This window comes from Dipodomys merriami, unplaced genomic scaffold, assembly GCF_024711535.1.
Source record: "Dipodomys merriami isolate MVZ:Mamm:240054 unplaced genomic scaffold, mDipMer1.0.p SCAF_63, whole genome shotgun sequence".
Lineage (NCBI taxonomy): Eukaryota > Metazoa > Chordata > Mammalia > Rodentia > Heteromyidae > Dipodomys > Dipodomys merriami.
Window position 1 is genome coordinate 319,231 of NW_027206213.1, and position 22,546 is coordinate 341,776.

The following is a 22,546-nucleotide window of genomic DNA, read 5'->3' on the forward strand; positions in this document are numbered from 1 at the left end:
ATTGTCTGAAGTTTATTTTTCCTGGGCTGTCTTTTTTTTTGGGGGGGGGAGGGTCTGGTTGTGGGGCCTGAACTCTGGGCCTGGGTGCTGTCCCTCAGCTCTTCAGCTCAAGGCTAGCACTCTACCACTTGAGCCACAGCGCCACTTCCGGCTTTTTTCTTTTTGCTTATGTGGTGCTGAGGAATCGAACCCAGGGCCTCAGGCATGCAAGGCAAGCGCTCTACCACTGAGCCACCTTCCTAGCCCCTTCCTGGGCTGTCTTAAGTAATTCCCTTCATAGTGACAGCAAATAATGCCTCAAAGTGTACATACATAGTTTGAGGGAGTCTAGACACATTACATTATTTGTAAAGATATTTTTGAATTTTCATTAGTTTAGGATTTCTTCAGCATTATTAGTCCATAATTCCAAACATTTTTATAAAAGAAACTTCCACTAGCTGAAACAAAAATTCACAATTGCCGGTTGTTGGTGGCTCACACCTGTAATCCTAGCTACTCAGGAGGCTGAGATCTGAGGATCAAGGTTCAAAGCTAGTCCAGGTAAGGAAAGCCGGTGAGACTCTTATCTCCAATTAACCACCAGAAAACTGGAAGTGGCGCTCTAGCTCAAGTGGTAGAGCACTCACCTTGAGCTGAAGAGATCAGGGACAGTGTTCAGGCCCAGAGTTCAAGTCCCACAATGAACAAATAAATAGATAAATAAAATTCACCTTTTTTTTTTTTTTTGCCCTTCCTAATTTAGTTTCATCTAGTTTCAACTTCACCCTGACTATAAACCAGATGAGTATGTTGGTGGCTCACACCTGTAATCAGGAGGCTGAGATCTGAGGATTGAGGTTCAAAACCAGTCTAGGCAGGAAAGTCTGGGAGACTCTTACCTCCAATTAACTACCAGAAAACTGGAAGTGGCACTGTGGCTCAAGTGTAGAGCACTTGCCTTGAGCAGAAGAGCTCAGGAACAGCGTCCAGGCCCATAGTTTAAGCCCTACAACTAACAAAAACAACAACAACAAAAATTCTACTAGACTTGATCAGCTCTAAAAATAATTGCCTAATCATCCATTCCAGCATAGGAACCTGCACAGAAAAGGCCATGCAGCTCAGGGCATGAGGTACATTGTTCCTCTTCCAGTACCTTTTGGTTTGTAATTTGCTTTGCTACATAAAAATGAAAAACAAATACCTGGCAAAAATCATTATAAACAATCACATAGCCAACTTGTTAGCGCAAAAGAATAGAAATTAGAGTCAGAGAGACTACTAAGAGTATTAGCATCTTGGAATTTGCAGAGATTCTGGGAAGGCCATTGAACTTCTCATGGAACTTAGGATAGGGAAATCTAAGCAGCTTGCTTGCTTGCTTGTTTGCTTGCTTTCTTGCTTTGCCAAACCTGGGGTTTGAACTCAGCCTGGGTACTGTCCTTGAGCTTCTTTCGCTCAAGGCTAGCACTCTACCACTTAAGCAACAGCACCACTTCTGGTTTTCTGGTGGTTAATTGGAGATCAGAGTTTCATGGACTTTCCTGACCGGGCTGGCTTTGAACTGAGATCTTCAGATCTCAGCCTCCTGGGTAGCTAGGATTACAGGCGTAAGCCACTGGTACCTGGCAGGATGTTTTAACAGTAGACCAAAGATCTTGTTCTATGGATACTCCAGTAACTCTCTTGTTATTTATTTCTCTTTTTACACAAATGGAAGTCATTTTCAGTTACAACTTCAAGCGAGAAGCCAAACTTCCTAACAAAAGAAGGACTTTGTCTTATTCTTCTTTTCCTGTGAGTTACAGAGAATCTGAGGATACTGGTTAAAAAAGCAGAGACTGTCAGCTTTCTTAGCCATACTACTGCTGAGTGGAGGACATTATTTAGGTCAGAGAACAGTAGTTGATATGGGCATCACCCCATGTCTAGGCCAATCAGAACTCCATGTTAATTGGAACTATTAAGAAGTGCTCTTATTTCTTTACAGCCTCATGCTACTAGGAACCATCTTGCTGTCCCAAGAATGCTGTCTGAGAAAGAAGCCAACATGGGTGAAATCTGAGTTGTGAGATGGAGAAAGCTGGAGACTAGATGAAGTCTTTTTGAGTACCTGGATCTAACCATGCCTTAAGCGAGTATAATCCTGGACATCTCCTTTACACGACCCCTAGATCTCTTTCCCCTCCTACCTCACTTTTGTTCCCCTTATGAAGAGTTGGATTTGGATTTTTGTCACTTGTAGCCAGAAATGTTTTAACTAATTCATGCCATAAATTGTATGTAGTTCTCATTAGAGTATAATTCAGTTTTTATTTTTTACTAGATCCGTTAGTGTTAAAGTGCTAAATTTGAATTGTTTGTTATAAAAATCAGATTAAGCTGGGTGCCAGTGGCTCACACTTGTAATCCTAGCTACTCAGGAGGCTGAGATCTAAGGATCACGGTTCAAAGCCAGCCTGGGCAGAAAACTCTCTTAAGACTCTTATCTCCAATAAACCACCAGAAAACCAGAGGTGGCACTGTGGCTGAAGTGGTAGAGTGCTAGCCTTGAGCTGAAGAGCTCAGGGACAGCACCCAGGCCCAGAGTTCAAGCCTCATGACCAACCAAAAAAAAAAAAAAATCAGATTAAGATCTAATTTGGTTAGAGTGTAAATTACCTAGCATTATCCTTTGCATAGTAGAAACCCAGGAAATCTTAGCTAGAGGAAGCAAAGAAGGAGGGAGGGAAGGGAAAGGAAGGGAAGGAAGAAGCAGTGTTAAATTAAAAGAACCCTGAGACTCCTTAAGGTAATCTTTTAAGAATCCTGAGACCCTCTCCAGGCTCCCTGTTCTAAATGCCCTGAGCATCCTATACCTTCCCCTCCTAATCATTCTCTTTTTTTGAGCCACAGTGCCACTTCCAGTTTTCTGGTAGTTTATTAGAGATAACAGTCTCACAGGAAGTGGTGCTGTGGCTCAAGCAGTAGAGTGCTTGCCTTGAGCTGAAGAGCGCAGGGATAGTGCCCAAGCCCAGAGTTCAAGCCCCCTGACCGACAAAAAAAAAAAAAAAGTCTCACAGACTTTCCTGCCCTGGCTGGCTTTAAACCGTGATCCTCAGATCTCAGCCTCCTGAGCATCTAAGATTACAGGCATGAGCCATTGGCACCCAATTCATAATCATTCTTTGTAGTTGCAATGATGTGTTTATCTACTACTTTGATTAATGTCTGCTTCCCCTCACTGACCTAGCACTTCTACCCATATAGATTTTGCTCTAATCCATCCCCAACATTTAATCCAGTATGTGACATTCAACAAATGTTCACCTAATGAATTGTTCTATGTAGTTAACCCAAACTGGATGACTTTCTTGTTTCTTGCAGTTTGGACTGTGACAGAATTTGCAAAGTTAGAGGAAGACAACCTTGTCCTGCCTATATCTCCTATATTATCCATACTCCCAACATAGACATACAGAGAAATTTGTCTCAGTGAGATAGTAAATTTCTATTAGATTGTGAAACCCTGTACCAAACCATTTTATTGAAAAACAGAATAGTTTTGGTGTAATGTTTGGAAAGCCTTGGAGAGGACCTCTCTATGCCTAGCAAGCAGCATCCTTGCCCCTGTGTATTTATAAAGTGGCACCTATTTAAATAGGGTGGTCTACTGTCCCTCAGGTTCTTTCAGGAATGTTTTGGAGGCTGTTGGAAGGTCAGGTGTTAATGAGGAAAAGGTCTTAGCCATGGGAGACTTCAGTCCCTTATATGAAAGTAAAGCAGGAAGGTGTATGGGTTATCTGGGGCACACTCCTTCAACACTTTCAGCTGAAGCAGCCTTCAAGTCTGAGCATTCCCTCACTGCTGCCACATTCTCCCAGCCAAAGCTGTCTTTTGTCCCTTCCCCCAGCCTGCTTTCTCTGCAGTTGGGGAGTGATTCCCAGAGCCATGTGACTTCCACTGGCAAGTGACGATTACAGACGGTTTACCAGTCAGTAAAGCTGCCAGAGGCTTTTGTGCTGTAATAATCCTTTTCCTGTTTTAAACTCTGGGGATTTTTTTCTACTGTTGCCAATAGTTTTTCAAGTCAGCAATTACAGTGTAGATTATGTAATGGCTAGGTAGTAAAAATAGAAAAGACCAGGGTTTGCATCTATTTTAACCAAATCAAAACAGAGTGAAGGATAGAGAAGGGAGGAGGAGAAACTAGAGGTGAGGGAAAGAAATCATGTGACAAGAGATAATGGCATTATATTACGTGACTGGATAATACAGACACGATTTACAGTGTATTTTTCTACCACTTTTGACCCAAGGACCTGTTATTTTCTCCTCAGCCTCATCCTGGGAGTGGGGCTGGCCAAGAATTCCTTCTGAGGATAGAAGATCCCCTGTGGATATTCCTTAGCTCAGCTGTGGTGTGTCAGCTACCAGAGTGACTAGTTGAATGTGAAAGCCCCCTCTCAGGTCAATTATGTCTCAATTTCCAAGGACTTTGCCATTAATTGGTTTCTCTTGTTGCAGTGGTAGAGTTAAGAGTGGCTTATAAGGGTGTGTGTGAGTGAGATATCCCAAATTTCTATCAGTGCTATGGTTAAAGCCATCAGAAAATTTTCAGTGTAATTAAAAACCACATATAAAAGGTGTGCTATACACCCCTATACACCTTTTATAGAAATACCCCTAATCCTTCCTCTTCTCCACTCCTACTCCTCTGCCCCAGGATTGCTATCCTAAGCAGGACTACCACTAGTTTGTTATTTTACTACTGCACCAGTCCCCTGCCATGAGTGAATGGATATTTGCTTCATTTCTTTCTCTCTCCTCCTCTCCCTCCGCTTCCTCTTTCTTTCCTTGCCTCTCCCTTCCCCTTTTCTTTCTTTTTGTTTTATTGCCAGTTCCAGGACTTAAACAAGCTCTGTTTTTTGCTGGTTAATTGGAGATGAAATCTCATGGACTTTCTTTTTTTCTTTTTTGTTTTGTTGGTCATGGGGCTTCAACTCAGGGCCTGGGCGCTGTCCCTCAGCTCTTCAGCTCAAGGCTAGTGCTCTACCACTTGAGCCACAGTGTCACTTCCGTCTCTTTCTGCTTATGTGGTGCTGAGGAATCGAACCAAGGGCCTCATGCATACAAGGCAACCACTCTACCACTGAGCTATCTTCCCAGCCCCTCTCATGGACTTTTCTGCCCTGGCTAGCTTTGAACCTTGATCCTCTGATCTCATCCTCCTGACTAGCTAGGTTTCTAGGTATGAGCCATTGGCACAAAATATTTGTGTATACAAATATTTTGTATACACAAATATTTTGCACATATACATGTGTACACACACACACACACACACACACACACACACACACACACACACACACACACACACACACACACACACACACACACACACACACACACACACACACACACACACACACACACACACACACACACACACACACACACACACACACACACACACACTTGCCAGTCCTGGGACTTGACCTTAGGGCCTGGTCACTGTCCCTGAGCCTTTTTGTGCTTAAGGCTAGCACTTCACCACTTGAGCCACAGCACCACTTTTGGCTTTTTCTGAGTAGTTAATTACAGGTAAGAGTCTCATAGATTCTCTTGCTTGGGCTGACTTCAAACCATGATCCTCAAATCTCAGCTTTCTGAGTAGCTAGGATTTTGTTAATATTTGAATTTTTCTAGAGACCTTTTGAATAACTTTTTTGTTGTTGTTTTGCAATTGTACTAAGGTTTGAACTCAAGGCCTAGCCATTCTCCTTTAGTTTTTTTGCTCAAGGCTGGCATTCTACCACTTGAATCACACCACTACTTCTGGCTTTTTTTTTTTTTTTGTCGGTCGTGGGGCCTGAACTCTGGGCCTAGGCACTTTCCCTCAGCTCTTCAGCTCAAGACTAGCTCTCTATCACTTGAGCCACAGTACCACTCAGCCTTTTCTGCTTATGTGGTGCTGAGGAATTGAACCGGGGCCTCATGCATGCAAGGCAAACACTCTACCACTGAGCCACCTTCCCAGCCCTCACTTCTGACTTAAAAAAAAATTATATTAAAAAAATTGTAGGTTTGAGCAACCAGTACCGTTTCCTTTTGAATAACTGTTTTTTTTTTTTTTGGTGGGGGGGTCGGTTGTGGGGCCTGGGAGCTGTCCCTCAGCTCTTTAGCTCAAGGCTAGCACACTACCACTTGAGCTACAGCACCACTTCTGGTTTTCTGGTGGTTTATTGGAGATAAGAGTCTCATGGACATTCCTGCCCGGCTGGCTTTGAACCGTGATCCTCAGATCTCAGGCTCCTGAGTAGCTAGGATTATAGGCGTGAGTCACTGGCACCGGGCTCCTTTTGAATAACTTTAAGGACTCTAATAGTAAACATTTTAGATGTCACATGGTACAAGTGGTGAAGATATTTTTGGAAGACTTCTAAGTGTGTGATAGATCACACACACAGTCTTCTACCAGGTCATTTCCAAAGGCATACATAGAGTTGATCATTGGATCCCTTACAGCCCTTGAGTCTGCATAGAGCTCATTCAGAAAGCACCCTACTAGGTCTCTGGTGGCAGGGAGAGATAGATACTCTGAAGATGTAGCTCACTAATTTCTGGAGGTTTGGTGAGGTTAGCCAGAGACCTGAAAGTCTAAGCGGCCAGCAGACTCCCAGTCACAGGTAATATTAGAAAGTTGTTGCCAGGTATGAGTGGCTCAAGCCTGTAATATAGCTACTCAGGAGGCTGAGATCTGAGGATTGTGGTTACAAGCCAGCCCAAGGAGGAATCTTCAATAAACTACTCAAAAGAAAGCTGGAAGTGGCTCAAGTGGTAGAGTGCTAGCTTTGAGCAAAAGAAGCTCAGGGGCAGTGTCTAAGCTGAGAGTTCAAGCCCCAGGACCAGGAAAAAAAGTGTGTGTGGTGGTGGTGGTGGGAAACTGGGAATTGGCTTAGTACCAGAGTGCTTGCCTAGCATGCTTGAAGCCCTGGGTTTGATTCCTCATTACCACATAAACAGAAAAGGCCAGAAGTGGCGCTGTGGCTCAAGTAGTAGAGCACTAGCCTTGAGCACAGAGAGAAGCTCAGGGACAGTTCTAGGCCCTGAGTTCAAACTCCAGGACTGGCAAAAAAAAAAAAAAAAAAAAGTAGTCTCATCACCACTATTCTTTTGCCTCATTCATCTAAATGGTAGATAGAACCACCCACAAGCATGCCCAACATGATCTAGATTATAATCCTTCCAATTTATTATGTCCATTCATATACCTAAACTTGTCTGATCAAGTGTAGTGGCTTTGAGCATGTTTAGTGTGATTTAGTTTCTGTATTCGGATAGCCTGGCCGCTCTAGACCATAACAGCAAAAGTTGGAGGTCACAGAATAATCTGTCTTTCACATTCTATCCCACCTTCCAATTCTTGAGCAAGGTAAAGTATCCACTGAATACAGGCTTAGTCCAGGAATAAGATGTTGGCAAGATCTATAAAAGAACCTTCCTTTCTGCCTGAACTCAACTGTATTGTGGCCTCCTTCCCACCCCAGTGGATAGAGCCTTAAAAAGTTGTTAGAACTTGACCACAGTGATGTGGTCATCCATATCCTTTTCCTGAAGCAGATGTTCTGTCATTAAAATAGAATGGGGCATAAAAATGGAGCCGGGGTGCTGGTGGCTCACACCTATAATCCTAGCCACTTAGGAGCCTGAGATCTAAAGATTCAGATTCAAAGTCAGCTCTGGAAGGAACGTTGGTGAGACTTATCTTTAATTAAGTATCAAAAAAGCTGGAAGTGGAGCTGTGGCTTGAGTTGGTAGAGAGGTAGCCTTAATTGCAAAAGTTCAGGGACAGTATCTAGGCCCTGAGTTCAAGCCACAGGACTGGCACAAATAAATAAATAAATAAATAAAATAATTAATTAATAAAGTGTTTCTGTCCCCAACACTCATGTACATGCATGGTATAGTGGTACACTATTGGTGTCTGTTTGAGATAACACGAGTGGTCACAAAGCTAGAATGGAAAGAGTAACAAATTTAAATATATTTAATTTTCAACGTTTAACATTGACAAATTTGAGATATATGTGAGGCATCTATTTGGGCTATGAATAGTAATGTATAAATAATGTGCCTGTTGGGTTAAAACAGTGCCAGGGCCCATGGTTAGACAGCTATCATCCTTTACTGCATACCTCTTCCCTCCACAGGTTTCTTCTCCCTATGGTCATGGTGAGAAAAGTGCTTGGAGAATAGACCAATATGGGCCACTGTTTTCATGCAGGTCTTTTGACTAGAAGTGCCATGAAGTGGGGTTGAGGAAAGGATGTAATGTGGGGAGAAGTCTCCTGATACCTGGTGATTCCAGACATAACTGGAGTTACTCTTTGTTTTCTAACTGAAGAGAACAGAATAGGGAGGGGAAGTGAGGAGAGGGGACAAGACGAAAGGAGGAAGTAGGTTAGTGAGTAGGGGGCTATGGGCAAAGCCAGGGGCTGGGACATGAGTGCTACCTCTTAGGGGAGCAAATCAGAGGGTAGCTTGGGAATCTGGCCTGTCCCTGACATAATCTTATTCAAGGGACAGTATCAGCCTCTCAGGTACACTCAGCATTCTGTAGCCTTCCAGATCACACCAACAAGCCCAGGCTCCAAAGACCTATCCTTTTGTTACAGAAGACTGCCCTGATTTTGCTTTTTGTTTGTCTTAGTTTTTGTTTCAGGGTTGTTGTTTTGTTTTTTTGTTTTTCCAACAATCGCCCATGTATCCCAGGCTGAACTTGAACTGGTTGATCCTCCTGCTTCTCAAATGCTGGACAAATTTGCATCTTTATTTATTTATTCATTTATTTATTTATTTTTGGGTATCAATCTTGGGGCTTCAATTTAGGAACTGGATGCTGCTCTTGAGCTTTTGTGCTCAAAGCTACCACTCTACCACTAGGGCCACTTCTGGCTTTATGGTGGTTCATTGGAGATGAGAGTTTCACAGGCTTTCCTGCCTAGATGGACTTTGAACTGAGATCCTCAGATCTCAGCCTCCTGAGTGGCTAGGGTTACGGATGTGAGTCACCAGAACTTAGCACCATTTTGACATTGTTGAGGAAAATATTTTAAAATTATTGACATAGAATTTTTCTATCTTATTCAAGTATCTACTGTATCTTTTTCATTACTAGTATCACAATACTCTAAAATCAAGTTTTATTATGTCTGTTGTCTTCTGTTTCATTTAACTTATTTGAAAACTTATTTGTATGTGTGCATATGTGTGTGGTTATGTATATTTTTGTTTTTTGTTTTTATTGGGGGGGGTCCGGTCGTGGGGCCTGACTCTGGGCTTAGGCTCTGTCTCTCAGCATTTCAGCTCAAGGCTAGCGCTCTACCACTTGAGCCTTAGTACCACTTCCGGCTTTTTTCTTTTTGCTTATGTGGTGCTGAGGAATCGAACCCAGGGCCTCAGGCATGCAAGGCAAGCGCTCTACCACTGAACCACCTTCCCAGCCCTGTGTATTTTGTTTTGTTTGAGATACAGTTTCACAGCCTGGCCTCAAACTGTAACCTAGGCCATCTTTGAACTCATGATAACTGCCTCACTCACTCCCTAAGATCTGGGATTTACAGGCTGGGTTTAAAAAGTTGTTTTATAGCCAGAATTGGAGCTGTGACTTAAGTGGCACAGCACTAGCTTTGAGAAAAAAAGCTCAGGGACAGAGGATTAGCACAAAACAACAACAAAAACTTTTTTTGTAATGGAAAAGTAAAACTTTCTCTTAAAAATTTTACTGTTATCTTCACATGATTGTACAAGGGGCTTTAGTTTTAGCATGTGCATTTATGCATACAATGCATCTTGATCAGAATGGATTACTTTCTCTTATAGACAGTTGGTAGAGTGCCTTCTTAGCAAGTATAAGTGCCTGAGTTTAAATCCCAGTGCTGCCAAAATAAGATTTTTTTTTTAAAATTTTCTTTTCTTTTTGGTCAGTTATGGGGCGTGGACTCTGGGCACTGTCCCTCAGCAATTCAGCTCAAGGCTAGCACTCTACCGCTTGAGCTACAGTGTGGCTTCTGACTTTTTCTGCTTATGTGGTGCTGAGGAATCAAACCCAGAGCCTCATGCATGCAAGGCAAGCACTCTACCACTGAGCCACCTTCCCAGCCCCAAATAAGACATTAGCAAGTAAAAAAAAAAAATCCTATTTTAAAGGTAGACCTTTTGAACTGACCTGGAGATGATCGTGTTAAGTGAAAGAAGACAAGACTCAGAAAGACAACTATCACTCATGTTTTCTCTCATATAGGGAACCTAGATTAAAAAAAAAAAGATGTGATTGTATTTCACCATTTGTTATGGGAAAGGAGACCAACAAGATGAGGAGGTAGTACAAAACATAGTAAAAAGGGTGTGAAGATATTCAAAGTACACTATATCCATACATGAAAATGTCATCTTGAGGGGTTGGGAAGGTGGCTCAGTGGTAGAGCGTTTGCCTTGCATGCCTGAGGCCCTGGGTTCGATTCTTCAGCACCACATAAGCAAAAAGAAAAAAGCCGGAAGTGGCACTGTGGCTCAAGTGGTAGAGCGCTAACCTTGAGCCGAAGAGCTGAGGGACAGCACCCAGGCCCAGAGTTAAAGGCCCTACAACTGGACCCATAAAAAGAAAATGTCATCTTGAAACCCATTAACAGTTGAACAAATTAAGGAGACCTCTAGCTTGAATGGGAAAGAGAGCAGCATAGGCATCTTAGGACCATTGCAATCAGGGAGAGTCCTGGACTGCAGACAGACGTCTGTCTCACTCTGTCCTTGTTTTATTTACTGGTATTAGGCAAGGTATATACTTTCGTTTTCTCACTTGGAAAGCATGATTAATAAGAAAATGCCCCCACCTGCCTTACCTCATTTGTTGTATCATACCAGATACTGAATGTGAAGGAGATAAGACACCTAGACACCTACTCAGGCCCCTACTTCCTCTTTCTTCTCTCATAGTACAGCATTGGGGGGATGGTGGATGAACCCAGATTGGCCTGGCAGAGCTACTTACCAAACCATGCTGCTTATGGAAAATTATTTTGGGGTTCTTATCACTCTTTAGCTCACCATGCCGACTCTTATTTATTTTTGCTATGTTTTGTTTTTGGGACTTCATAATTCTGTCTAATGTGGGAAAGTGAGTAGGAAGGATATGAATGTAGATCAAGAACTGGGAGCCAAGAATGGATGGTCTGCATCAGTGATTCTCAAATATTTTGATTTTAGGGCCATTTTCCCCCTCCTAGCCTTATTGAGGTATAATATACAAAAACTAGTGTAAATGTGTGCATTTTGAGTTTGGATTTATGGACAACTCTTCCTCTGTGATACCATCTCCATAATCAAGTATAAAGATGCAGTAAACATACCTTTAACCTTCCCTTTGTTCTTTTTTAAAAATTTTATTTTATTGATGCTGTACAGAAGAGTAAGGCAAATGAGTACTTGTCCACCATTGTTACCCCTTCCCTTGTTGTCTCACTATCCCTTCCATCCCCCACCTCCCATTCTCCCCCCCCCACCCAAGTTGTAAAGTTCCTTTCCAATATACTGTCCTGTTGCAATGGATCATCTTGTGTCCTTGTTTCAGTGTTTTGTTATTCCCTTAACCTTCTGTTCTTTTGTTACTTTTCTGGTTTTTTTTTTTTTTTTTTGAGGGAGAGTGAGAACAATATAGGTGCTATATTTAGAGCTTGTTCACTTTGTATATAGAAAAACTGGTTAGGCTGGGAATATGGCTTAGTGGTAGAGTGCTTGCCTAGTATGCATGAAGCCCTGGGTTTGATTCCTCAGTACCACATAAACAGAAAAAGCTGGAAGTAATACTGTGGCGCAAGTAGTAGAGTACTAACCTTAAGCAAAAGAATCTCAGGGACAGCACCCAGGCCCTGAGTTCAAGCCCCAAGACTGGCAAAAAAAAAATGGTTAAAGGAATTGTGATATGTGGATATTACCTTAAGGAAATGCAGTCAGCATACAGAAGAGATATCTGAATACCGTTTTTATTTTAGCACTATTCTTTGTGTGTATATGTGGCTAATCCTGGGGTTTGGACTCAGGGCATTGTCTTTGAGTTTTTATGCTCAAGGCTAATACTCTGCTACTTGAGTCACAGCTCCATTTCTGGCTTTTTGCTGGTTAATTGGAGATAAGAGTCTTGAGGATTTTTCACCCCAAGCTGGTTTTCAACCATGGTCTTCAGATTTCAGCCTCATGAGTAGCTAGGATTACAGGCATAAATCACCAATGCCTGATTTGTGGCACTATTCTTAATAGCCAAGATATGGAATCAGCCTAGGCGCTGCATTCAGATGAATGGATTAAAAAAAAATAAGAATGAGCTGGGCGCTTGTGGCTCACGCCTGTAATCCTAGCTACTCAGGAGGCTGAGATCTGAGGATCGCGGTTCAAAGCCAGCCCAGGCAGGAGAGACCGTGAGACTCCTATCTCCAATAAACCACCAGAAAACCGGAAGTGGCGCTGTAGCTCAAGTGGTAGAGCTCTCGCCTTGAGCTGAAGAGCTGAAGGACAGCACCCAGGCCCAGAGTTCAAGCCCCACGACTGACAAAAAAAAAAAAAAAAAAAAAAAAGAATGGTATATACATAGTGGAGTTTTATTCTGCCATGAATAATAATGAAAGCATGTCATTCATAGAAAAATAAAGGAACTGAAGATTATTACAGTAAATGAAATCAGACACAGAAAGGGAAATTGTATGTTTTCTCTCATGTGGAAACAACAGCAAAAAAGGACAACTTGAAATACAAGATGGACTACTATGTAATGGGAAGGAATCAGGAAAGAAGGGGAATAGGGAGGAAAAGAGAGGTGGGAGTATTATAGGCATGTATGGAAATATAAGGAACCCATTAGTTGGTACAATGAATATGATTGGGTAACATGCTGATGCCGAGACCACACAAATAATGGTATATTTCACAATAGAATATACATAGCAAGAAGTATATTCAGGGCTGGGAAGGTGCCTCAGTGGTAGAGTGCTTGCCTTGCATGCATGAGGCCCTGGGTTCGATTCCTCAGCACCACATAAGCCAAAAGAAAAAAGCCGGTGTTCGCTTCGGCAACACATATACTAAAATTGGAACGATACAGAGAAGATTAGCATGGCCCCTGCGCAAGGATGACACACAAATTCGTGAAGCGTTCCATATTTTTTCAAGAAAATGTGGTATATATACACAATGGAATTCTATGCCTCCATCAGAAAGAATGACATTGCCCCATTTGTTAGGAAATGGAAAAACTTGGGGGAAATTATGTTAAGTGAAGTAAGCCAGGCACAAAGAAACACAGGTCCCATGGTTTCCCTTATTTGCAATATCTAGTATATGTATGAGTCAAGCGGAAAAAGTCAGATAATGTGATGTTAGGAAAATGAATCCTTAGATAGGTATTTTAATGTTTTTTTTTCTTTCATGCATGTGTTTATAACGCATTTATAAGTTTATTTCTTTGTTGCTTTGTATGTCCCTCCCCCACAGTATAACCCCTGCTTTCAATATATTTGATGTCAGTATAACTTATGGAGAAGATGGGGAAAAACAAGTCATTTAAGGATTCAGGTGGACCTGTTGCAACAATGAGGAGTACAAATTGTCATGTCTAAAAGGAGCTTTACAATGTCGGTGGGGGGGGAGGGGGGGAGAGGATTGGGTGGGGGGGAGGGGGGAGGCTGGGAAGGGAGGTGAAGGGTAAACAAAGGAGGAGGCTGCAATGCTTGGTAAGAAATGTATGCATTATCTTGCCCATGTAATTGTAACCCCTCTGTACAGTATGTTCACAAATAAAATAAAATAAAAAAAAAAGCCAGAAGTGGCGCTGTGGCTCAAGTGGTAGAGCGCTAGCTTTGAGCTGAAGAGCTGAGGAACAGCGCCCAGGCCCAGAATTCAGGCCCCACGACTGGACCCCCCCCCCCCCCAAAAAAAAAAACAAAACAAAACATAGTCACACAGCCTTAAAAAGAAGGGAATCTTGTTATATGCAGCAACATGAATGAACCTTGGCACCATGCCAAATAGAAGAAACACTGTGTTGACTCTGTCTATACATGGTATATTCTTCCTAATCCACATAGGTGAATGTATGTAGAATGTAGCCATCAGGGGCTATAGGGGAGTCCTCTACCTCTGCCTCCCAAGCAGGTGGGATTACACCCATGAGTCATCACATCCAGCTGAAAAAGTAAGCTTTTATCTGTCTGTCTGTCTATCTATCTATCTGTCTATCTATCTTCTATCTATCTATCTATCTATCGCTGGTCTTGGGACTTGAACTTGGCCTGAGCACTGTCCCTGAGATTCTTTTTCTCAAGGTTAGTCTTCTACCACGTGAGCCACAGCAGCACTTCTGGCCTTTTCTGAATAGCTTATTAGAGAAAAGAGTCTCACGGACTTTTCTGTCCCGGTTAGCTTTGAACATCAGTCCTCAGATCTCAGCCTCCTGAGGAGCTAGGATTACAGGCATGAGCCACCAGCACCTAGCTTTGAAAAAGTAGTATTTTAGTAGCTTTTTTTTCAGATTGTTATGTCTGTTCTTTGATATGTCACCAAAATTGGATAAATGATAGTTTCTGAAAAATTAGTAGCAATATATACTTTAGAAGCAGTGAACTCCTTCATACACTGTGGTTTGTCTTGCACAGTGAATGGATCTTTATTCTTGCCTGGTTTGATAATATCATGGACTGCTTGTGTTGAAAGGCATGGCTCAGGGCTGGGATGTAGTTCTGTGGCAAAGCACTTGTCTCCTAAATGCAACATCCTAGTTCAATCCCAGTACCATAAAATAAAAGACAAAAAACCCCCACAAAGTTTACATTTCTGTGAGCTATATACACTCCCCTAAATCTAGGTGCATTTTGGTCTACTGTATCAAAATCTCACATTTGTCAGTACTACCACTAATCTTGCTTCAAGGCTCAGTTACTGAGAAGTCTTCAGACATCCATCAGTTCTGATACAAGTTTCCCCAAATACTGAATCATCATTTGACAGTTCAGTTTTTACAATTGGGAACAAATACTGTTTTTTTTGAGGTGATGGGCTGGCTTCATTTTCCTAAAATGATCTGCTAAATACCCAAGTTTGAATACTTATAATCTTTTAGTCCTCCTTCCCTCTCCAAAAAAAAAAAAAAAGGATGTTTCATAGCCAGGTGCTGATTGCTCATACCTGTAATCCTAGCTATTCAAGAGGATGAGATCTGAGGATCATGGTCCAAAAGCCAGCTCAGGCTGGAAAGTACAAGAAACATCTTCAATCAACCATCACAAAACAAAAAGTGAAGTGAAGCTGTGGCTTAAAGTGATAGAGTGCTAGTCTTAAGCACAAAAGCTCAGAGACAGTGCCCAGGCCCAGTTCAAGTTCCTTGACTGACAAAATAGTTTCATGAAAAAGCAGGTAAGTTCAGTTTGTAAAACAATCACACTGTGTTCTGTACTTCAATATTGGCAAGACCTTTATGAAGTAGACTATTTCAAAGACATAATCAAGGGTCAAGATTTGATAAAACTGATGGTTATCAGGCACATACATCCTTAGATAAAGCTGGAGTGTGTGTGTGTGTGTGTGTGTGTGTGTGTGTGTTTCTAGGGCTTAAACTTGGGATCCAGGTGCTGTCCCTACATCCTTAGATAAAGCTGGAGTGTGTGTGTGTGTGTGTGTGTGTGTGTGTGTGTGTGTGTGTGTGTGTGTGTGTGTGTGTGTGTGTGTGTGTGTGTGTGTGTGTGTGTGTGTGTGTGTGTGTGTGTGTGTGTGTGTGTTTCTAGGGCTTAAACTTGGGATCCAGGTGCTGTCCCTAGCCTTTTTCTTTTCTCCCTTAATGACAGCACTCTACTACTTGAGCTGCAGCTCTATGTCCACCTTTTTTTTGTTGTGTGTGATTCATTGGAGCTAAGAATCTCACAGACTTTTCTCTTGGGCTGGCTTTGAACCACAATCCTCAGAACTCAGTTTCCTGAGTACTTAGGATTATGGGCATCAGCTACCAGAACCTGGCTGAAGCCGAACTTTTTTTGTTGTTGTTGTTTTGTTTTTGATTTTTTTTTTGGTCGGTCGTGGGGCTTGAATGAAGCTGAGCTTTTTGTAGAACTGCTAGAATGTGCAGTGAAAAATATGATTTCTGGTATACTTTGGTATCTCTTTGTTGATTTGGGTTAAGGCCCCAAAGTTTCACTCATTGTTAATTTTGCAAAATCAGGGCAAATATTCATAAAGTAAATATTATAAAACAAAAACCTTTTGGTTTAATTATAAAAGAATATGGTCTTGACTTAATGTACCTTCCTGGAAGGGTCTTGGGTACTTTGAGAGCCTGTAGTCTACATGACCATACCCCACTGTTAGCCTTCTTGTTCCTTAGTTTTGGTTGGCCCTCAGTCCCTCCATACTGTTAGATTTGGTTTGCTAGCCCTTGGAGCTGCTTTTCCCATAGGCAGTGCCTGTGGTACTTGCTCTTGGCTGCTTCTCATCCTCCCTCCCTCACACTGATTTTTCTCTCTTTGACTCCTCTTACAGATTGCCATCCTCTTTGTTGTTTCATCTCCTCCTCCAACTATTCTTTCTCTACTCTTTTAACTATCACTTGATGGTCCTCTAATTTTCCTTTTTTTGGTCAGTCACGGGGCTTGAACTTGGGGCTTAGGCATGGTTCCTGAGCTTTTTTGCTCAAGGCTAGTGCTCTACTACTTTGAGCCACAGCTCCATTTCTGATTTTCTGGTGGTTAACTGGAGATAAAAGTCTCACAGACTTTCCTGTGATCCTTAGATCTCAGCATTCTGAGTAGCTAGGGTTACAGGCATGAGCCACAAGCACCTAGACATTCTCTTCTGAACGTTACTTACTTGGTTCCACCTGGGTCAGTTCTACCTGAATGTCCTACAGGCATGTCAGAGTCAACATTTCATCACCTCCAACATTGCCTCCTCTTCCAGAAAAACTAGTCATGGTTAACTCATCGCCTCAGCTGCATAAGCCACAACCTAGGTAGGAGTCCTCGAGTATCTGCTACCCTCATCTAATCACCCAAACCTATTCATTCTGCCTCCTAAGTATTTTCCAAGGTTTCTTTCCACATTTCCATTTTTCCCTAAATACATATTGAGTATTTATCAGCCAGGTACAGGGAGAGTGTGAGGACTACATCTAGAGCGAAGTTAAGGTTCCTGACCTCCCAATACTTCTATGGCAGTGTACAGAGGAGGAGAGACACAGGGCACAGGTCTTTACCACTCAGTGTGATGAGGAAAGATGATAGAGGTGCTTGGAAACTCCTAGAAACCTTAGCTGAGGACTAGCTTAGGTGTTAGGGGGAACTTCCTGAAGGAAGTAACTCATTCTCAGGCTGTTCACTGGGTGGGAATTAGCTGGGTGGTAGGGGGTGTGGTGGTGAAACACGTCCCTGGTAAATGTGATCATCTCCTTTCCAAGTAGACCTTTTCTGAGCTGCATGAGTGTCACTGCTGCCTGCAGGATAAAGTCCAGGTTCCTTCCTTACCATAGGCCTCACCTTCCACTCCCCCTTAGTTCATTGTAATCAGACTGAGCTGTTTTCAGTTCCCCCAAACACTGCTCACTCAGGTGCCAGGCCTTTGCACATGTGGCTCCTCATGCTCTCCATCCTTTCCACCCAGTGCTCCATTGCCCGTCTGTCAAGTCTGACTCACCAAGGTCAGCTGGCTCAGAACTTCCCTGACCCCTCCCATGCAGACTCTGTGGCTCGCTGTCCTGTGCTCCCCACCTATGCACGTATCTGAACTCATGCCCTTGTCACGGCATTAGAGCTCAACCACGTGCATCTGTCTTGCTCTTGGCTGTCACTATAGGAGCTCAGCTTCTGCCTTCTCATACTCTTACCCCATGGGCGTCTTGGGTGTCCCCAGGGTGTGTCTAGTGTACAGGCTGAATAATTACCACCACCTTTCCCAATCTCTTCCCTTCTTCTGGTTCTGCAACCTCCCTTTGCCCCTTTGCTCCTGCCACACCCTCAGGAGCTATCAGTTTTGCTGGACATTGTCACACCCATCAGTACCGTATACCTCTGGCAAGTCACTGGCCCTCCCTTGGCCTCACAGCAGGAGCTATGCTTCTAACTGTCCTATAGAGGTATAGATAGGCCTTGGCTCCACAGGTAGACCTAACTCATTCTAACTTGGAATAAGCTCCTTTGCACTAGGCAAAGCTTTGTCTCAGTGTCAGCCCATTGTGTCTGTTTCCTGCTTTAATTTTTTTAATGTTATAAAGGTGATATACAGAGGGGTTACAGTTATATAAGTAGGTAATGAGTACATTTCTTTTTGCATAATGTCACCCCTTCCCTCGCTCTCTCTCAGGTTTTTTTTTTTTTTGGGGGGGGGGTCTGGTCGTGGATCCTGAACTCTGGGCCTGGGCGCTGTCCCTCAGCTCTTCAGCTCAAGGCTAGTGCTCTACCACTTGAGCCACAGCGCCGCTTCCGGCTTTTTTCTTTTTGCTTATGTGGTGCTGAGGAATCGAACCCAGGACCTCATGCATGCAAGGCAAGCGCTCAACCACTGAGCCACCTTCCCAGCCCTCTCTCTCTCTCGCTCTCTCTCTCACTTTTTTCCTCCCATTTCTACCCACAAGTTGTATAGTTTATTTTCAACATAGTGTCTAGTGAGTATCACTGCTGCATTTGTTCACCCTTGGTCTCTCCATTTCTCTGCCCCTCTTACCCTCCCCAAACCAAATAAACAAGAAGAAAAGAAAAGCAAACAAAAATAGCAACAAAGAAAAACCTCTTGTTTCCATGAGTTTTTTTTTTTTAATACTAAGTACAACTTTATCATTAAAAAACATCAACAGGGCTGGGAAGGTGGCTCAGTGGTAGAGTACTTGCCTCACATGCATAAGGCCCTGGGTTCAATTCCTTAGCACCACATAAGCAGAAAAAGCCAGAAGTGGCGCTGTGGCTCAAGTGGTAGAGTGCTAGCCTTGAACTGAAGAGCTGAGGGACAGTGCCCAGGCCTAGAGTTCAGGCCCCATGACCGAAAAAAAAAAAATCAACAACTTAGAAATGAAGAATAAAATGTTAACAATCTGATACCATCTCTTCTCCCATCTAGAAGCCTGCTCTGGAGGTAAGCTGTTAATTATTTGATGGATTTATTCAGCCTTTTTGCTTTCTTTTGCACATACACATGGCTGGGATAGTATTTAAGGAATTGATTGGTCATCTTTTCATTTTCCTCTTTCCTCCTCCCATGCTCAGGGAACTCATTATGTCCTGAGCTGCTCTCCAGCTGCCTCTCTAGCTTTTGTGTGCTAAAAGCTTAAGGGTTTAGGGCAACTTCAAGATTTGCTGAGTAGCCCATCGAAGGACAAGTGTTCTCTGGCAAAGGCTGAAAGCCTTGAGTAGAAGCAAAGTGGAGAAAGGATTTACTGTGGAGTGGAAAAAGCTTCTTTTCCAGTCCTGTTCTCCCTGACTGGCTAGGGGACAGGTGACATAGAGGAGTAAGAATCTTTGGCTTCTAGAGTCTCACCTTGCCTTCTAACAGTTCACCTGGGAAGGCAGGAGAAAGATCTCAGACAGAGGTGGCCACATGGTGTGTCAGGTCATAAGGACACTGGTCACTGGGCCCAGGATTCCTGGCTGCTCAGGAAGAGGCCCAGAGCAATGGAGGCTACTGTATGGACCTGGCCTCTGCCAGCCTCACAGATACCATCTGAGATAATAATTCAGACACATCTGAAAGTAAGTTTCAGGGTCAAAGCTGACCCTAAACATGAATTAAACTATATAAACTAAAATGGATTTTTTGTTGTTGTTGTTGGTCGTGGGCCTTGAACTCTGAGCCTGGGCGCTCAGCTCTTCAGGTCAAGGCGAGCGCTCTACCACTTGAGCTACAGCACCACTTCTGGTTTTCTGGTGGTTTATTGGAGATAAGAGTCTCACGGTCTTTCCTACCTGGGCTGGCTTTGAACTGTGATCCTCAGATCTCAGCCTCCTGAGTAGCTAGGATTATAGGCGTGAGCCACCAGTGCCATCTAAAATGGAATTTCTTTTCTTTTCCGATCGTGGGGCCTGAACTCTGGGCCTGGGCGATGTCCCTCAGCTCTTCAGCTCAAGGCTAGCACTCTACCACTTGAGCCACAGTGCCACTTCCGTCTTTTTGCTTATGTGGTGCTGAGGAATTGAACCCAGGGCCTCGAGCATGCAAGGCAAGTGCTCTACCACTGAGCCACCTTCCCAGCCCTAAAATGGAATTTCTTACAAATAAAATTTGTAAACTGAAGCTGGGCGCTGGTGGCTCATGCCTGTAATCCTAGCTACTCAGGAGGCTGAGATCTGAGGATCATAGTTCAAAGCCAGCCCGGGCAAGAAAGTCTGTGAAACTCTTTATCTCCAATAAACCACCAGAAAACTGGAAGTGGCAGTGTAGCTCAAGTGGTAGAGCGCTAGCCTTAAGCTGAAGAGCTGAGGGACAGTGCTCAGCCCCACAGTTCAAGCCCCATGACCAACAGAAAAATAAAATAAAATTTGTAAACTGAGATTCATTCCTATGGCTGTTGGAATAAAGAGTACTATTACCCTATTCATATTCTGTCATTTAAAAATCAATACTACAAGTCTGGGAATGTGGTAGAGTACTTGCCTAGCATGCATGAAGCCCTGGGTTCAATTCCTCAGTGCCACATAAACAGAAAAAGTGGTGCTGTTGCTCAAGTGGTAGAATGCTAGCCTTGAGCACACAGAGGCTCAAAGACAGTGCCCAGGCCCTGAGTTCAAGCTCTAGGACTGGCAAAACAAAACAAAACACTACATCTTGAAACATTTTTCTGCAGTAATGGAACAAAGTAGATTTATCTCATTCATTCCTAGAAGCTCCCCTCCTGGGGCTTGAACTCTGGTCTGGGCCTGGGTGCTTTTCCTGATCTTCTTTAGCTCAAGGCTAGTGCTCTTATCAGTTGGGCCATCTCACCTCTTCCCGCTTTTTTTGAGTACTTAACTGGAGATAAGAGTCTCAGGACATGCTTTGGCAGCACCCGTACTAAAATTGGAACAATACAGAGAAGATTAGCATGGCCCCTGCTCGAGGATGACACACAAATTCGTGAAACATTCCATATTTTTGTATGTTCCTCCCCCACGGTATAACCCATACTTTCACTGTAATTGATGTTGGTATAATTTGTGGAGGGGAAGGGAAACAAATCGTTTAACTAGGGATACAGGTGGACCCATTGCGATAATGAGATGTACAAGTCGTTATGTTGAAAACGAACTTAAAACTTTGGTGGGGGGTGAGGGAGGTTGGGGTGGGGGGAGGGGAGGAGTATGGGAAGGGATGGGAAGGGGAAACAACGAGGAGGCAACAATGCTTGATAAGAAATGTACTCGTTATCTTGCCCACGTAATTGTAACTCCTCTGTATGGTATTCTCACAATAATAAAAAAAATCTTAAAATTAAAAAAAAAGTCTCATGGACTTTTCTGCCTGGGCTGGCTTTGGGTTGTGATCCTCAGATCTCAACTTCCTGAGTCACTAGGATTATACTGGCACCTGTCTCTAGAAGCGTTTAAAAAGTGTATGTTCATGGTAGAAGATTTATATAGTAGTAAAGGAGGAAGCACAATTTCTCTAGCTCTCCATATTCTCTCCCTAGACATGAATATCCTATTGGCAACCATTTAAGGGTTCTTCTAGAAATTTTCTATGCAGATGAAGTCATACAACTGTTTAACTTTTAAACACATCAGTAAGTTCTAACTCTGTATGTTTGTCTATATATTCTCTCTTACATATCATTAACTTAGCTAACTTTTATATATAACATAAATACTACTCATTACTTATTATGAAGTAGGTTCTATTTAAGTAGATATAGTTCTGCTTTATTTCTTTCAATGGCTGCCTGGTATTCCAGATTGGAGATGCTACATAGCCAGTTTTAAATTGGAAATGACTGGCATTTGAATTTCCAGGTTTTTAGCTGTTACCAAATAAAAGTATATGAACATATGAACGCTTAGCATTTGCTGACCACATGTGTGTTGTCGGTAAGTTATAGCCCTTGTAACACACAATAAGATAGGTCCTTGGCTAGGAATGTAGCTCATTGGTATGGTACCTGCATCCTAGAATAAGGTCCTGGGTTTGATTCACATCATTGAGGCCGGGGGCTCTCTTATTGTTCCTACTTCACAAATGAGGGAACTGAGTTCAAGAGAGGCCAATAGGTTCACATGGTAGTGGTGATCTGGGACTTGCACCCAGCATCTAGGTTCCAAGCCTGTGCTCCAAATGACAATATAGCCCCTCTGTAGATCTTAAGCATAAAATACACTTACAACAAGAACCTATGAGTCAAGATATGTGCTTTCTATACTTTAGTAGTGAGGGATGGTGAGGAGATTATTTTATGAAAAGAGCAATGTGTTGCTTTTTATAACTAATTGTGGAAACCAGTGGCCATGAAAAGAAAAGAAGGGCTGATGCTGCCCCTGTGTTGAGGTTTCATTGAGTACAGGCATCCTCTCTTATGTGGACAGGCCTGCAGCTC

At 42.9% G+C, this 22,546-nt stretch overlaps 1 long non-coding RNA gene and 2 other non-coding genes across 12 annotated transcripts in view; all 3 read left to right on the plus strand.

Moving 5' to 3' along the window:
* LOC138815215 (uncharacterized) overlaps positions 1 to 12,599 on the plus strand; it is a 72,543-nt gene extending 59,944 nt beyond the window's left edge. For all 10 annotated transcript variants that reach the window (XR_011368217.1, XR_011368213.1, XR_011368212.1 and 7 more), the window contains one exon: positions 1,973 to 12,599. This is a non-coding gene — a long non-coding RNA (uncharacterized lncRNA). The remainder of the gene's footprint in view (positions 1 to 1,972) is intronic.
* Positions 12,600 to 13,076: 477 nt separating this feature from the next.
* LOC138815282 (U6 spliceosomal RNA) lies at positions 13,077 to 13,183 on the plus strand. Its single transcript, XR_011368254.1, has one exon. It is a non-coding gene; the product is annotated as a U6 spliceosomal RNA (small nuclear RNA).
* A 7,830-nt stretch (positions 13,184 to 21,013) lies between these two features.
* Positions 21,014 to 21,116, plus strand: LOC138815276 (U6 spliceosomal RNA). Its single transcript, XR_011368247.1, has one exon. It is a non-coding gene; the product is annotated as a U6 spliceosomal RNA (small nuclear RNA).
* Positions 21,117 to 22,546: the final 1,430 nt, after the last annotated feature.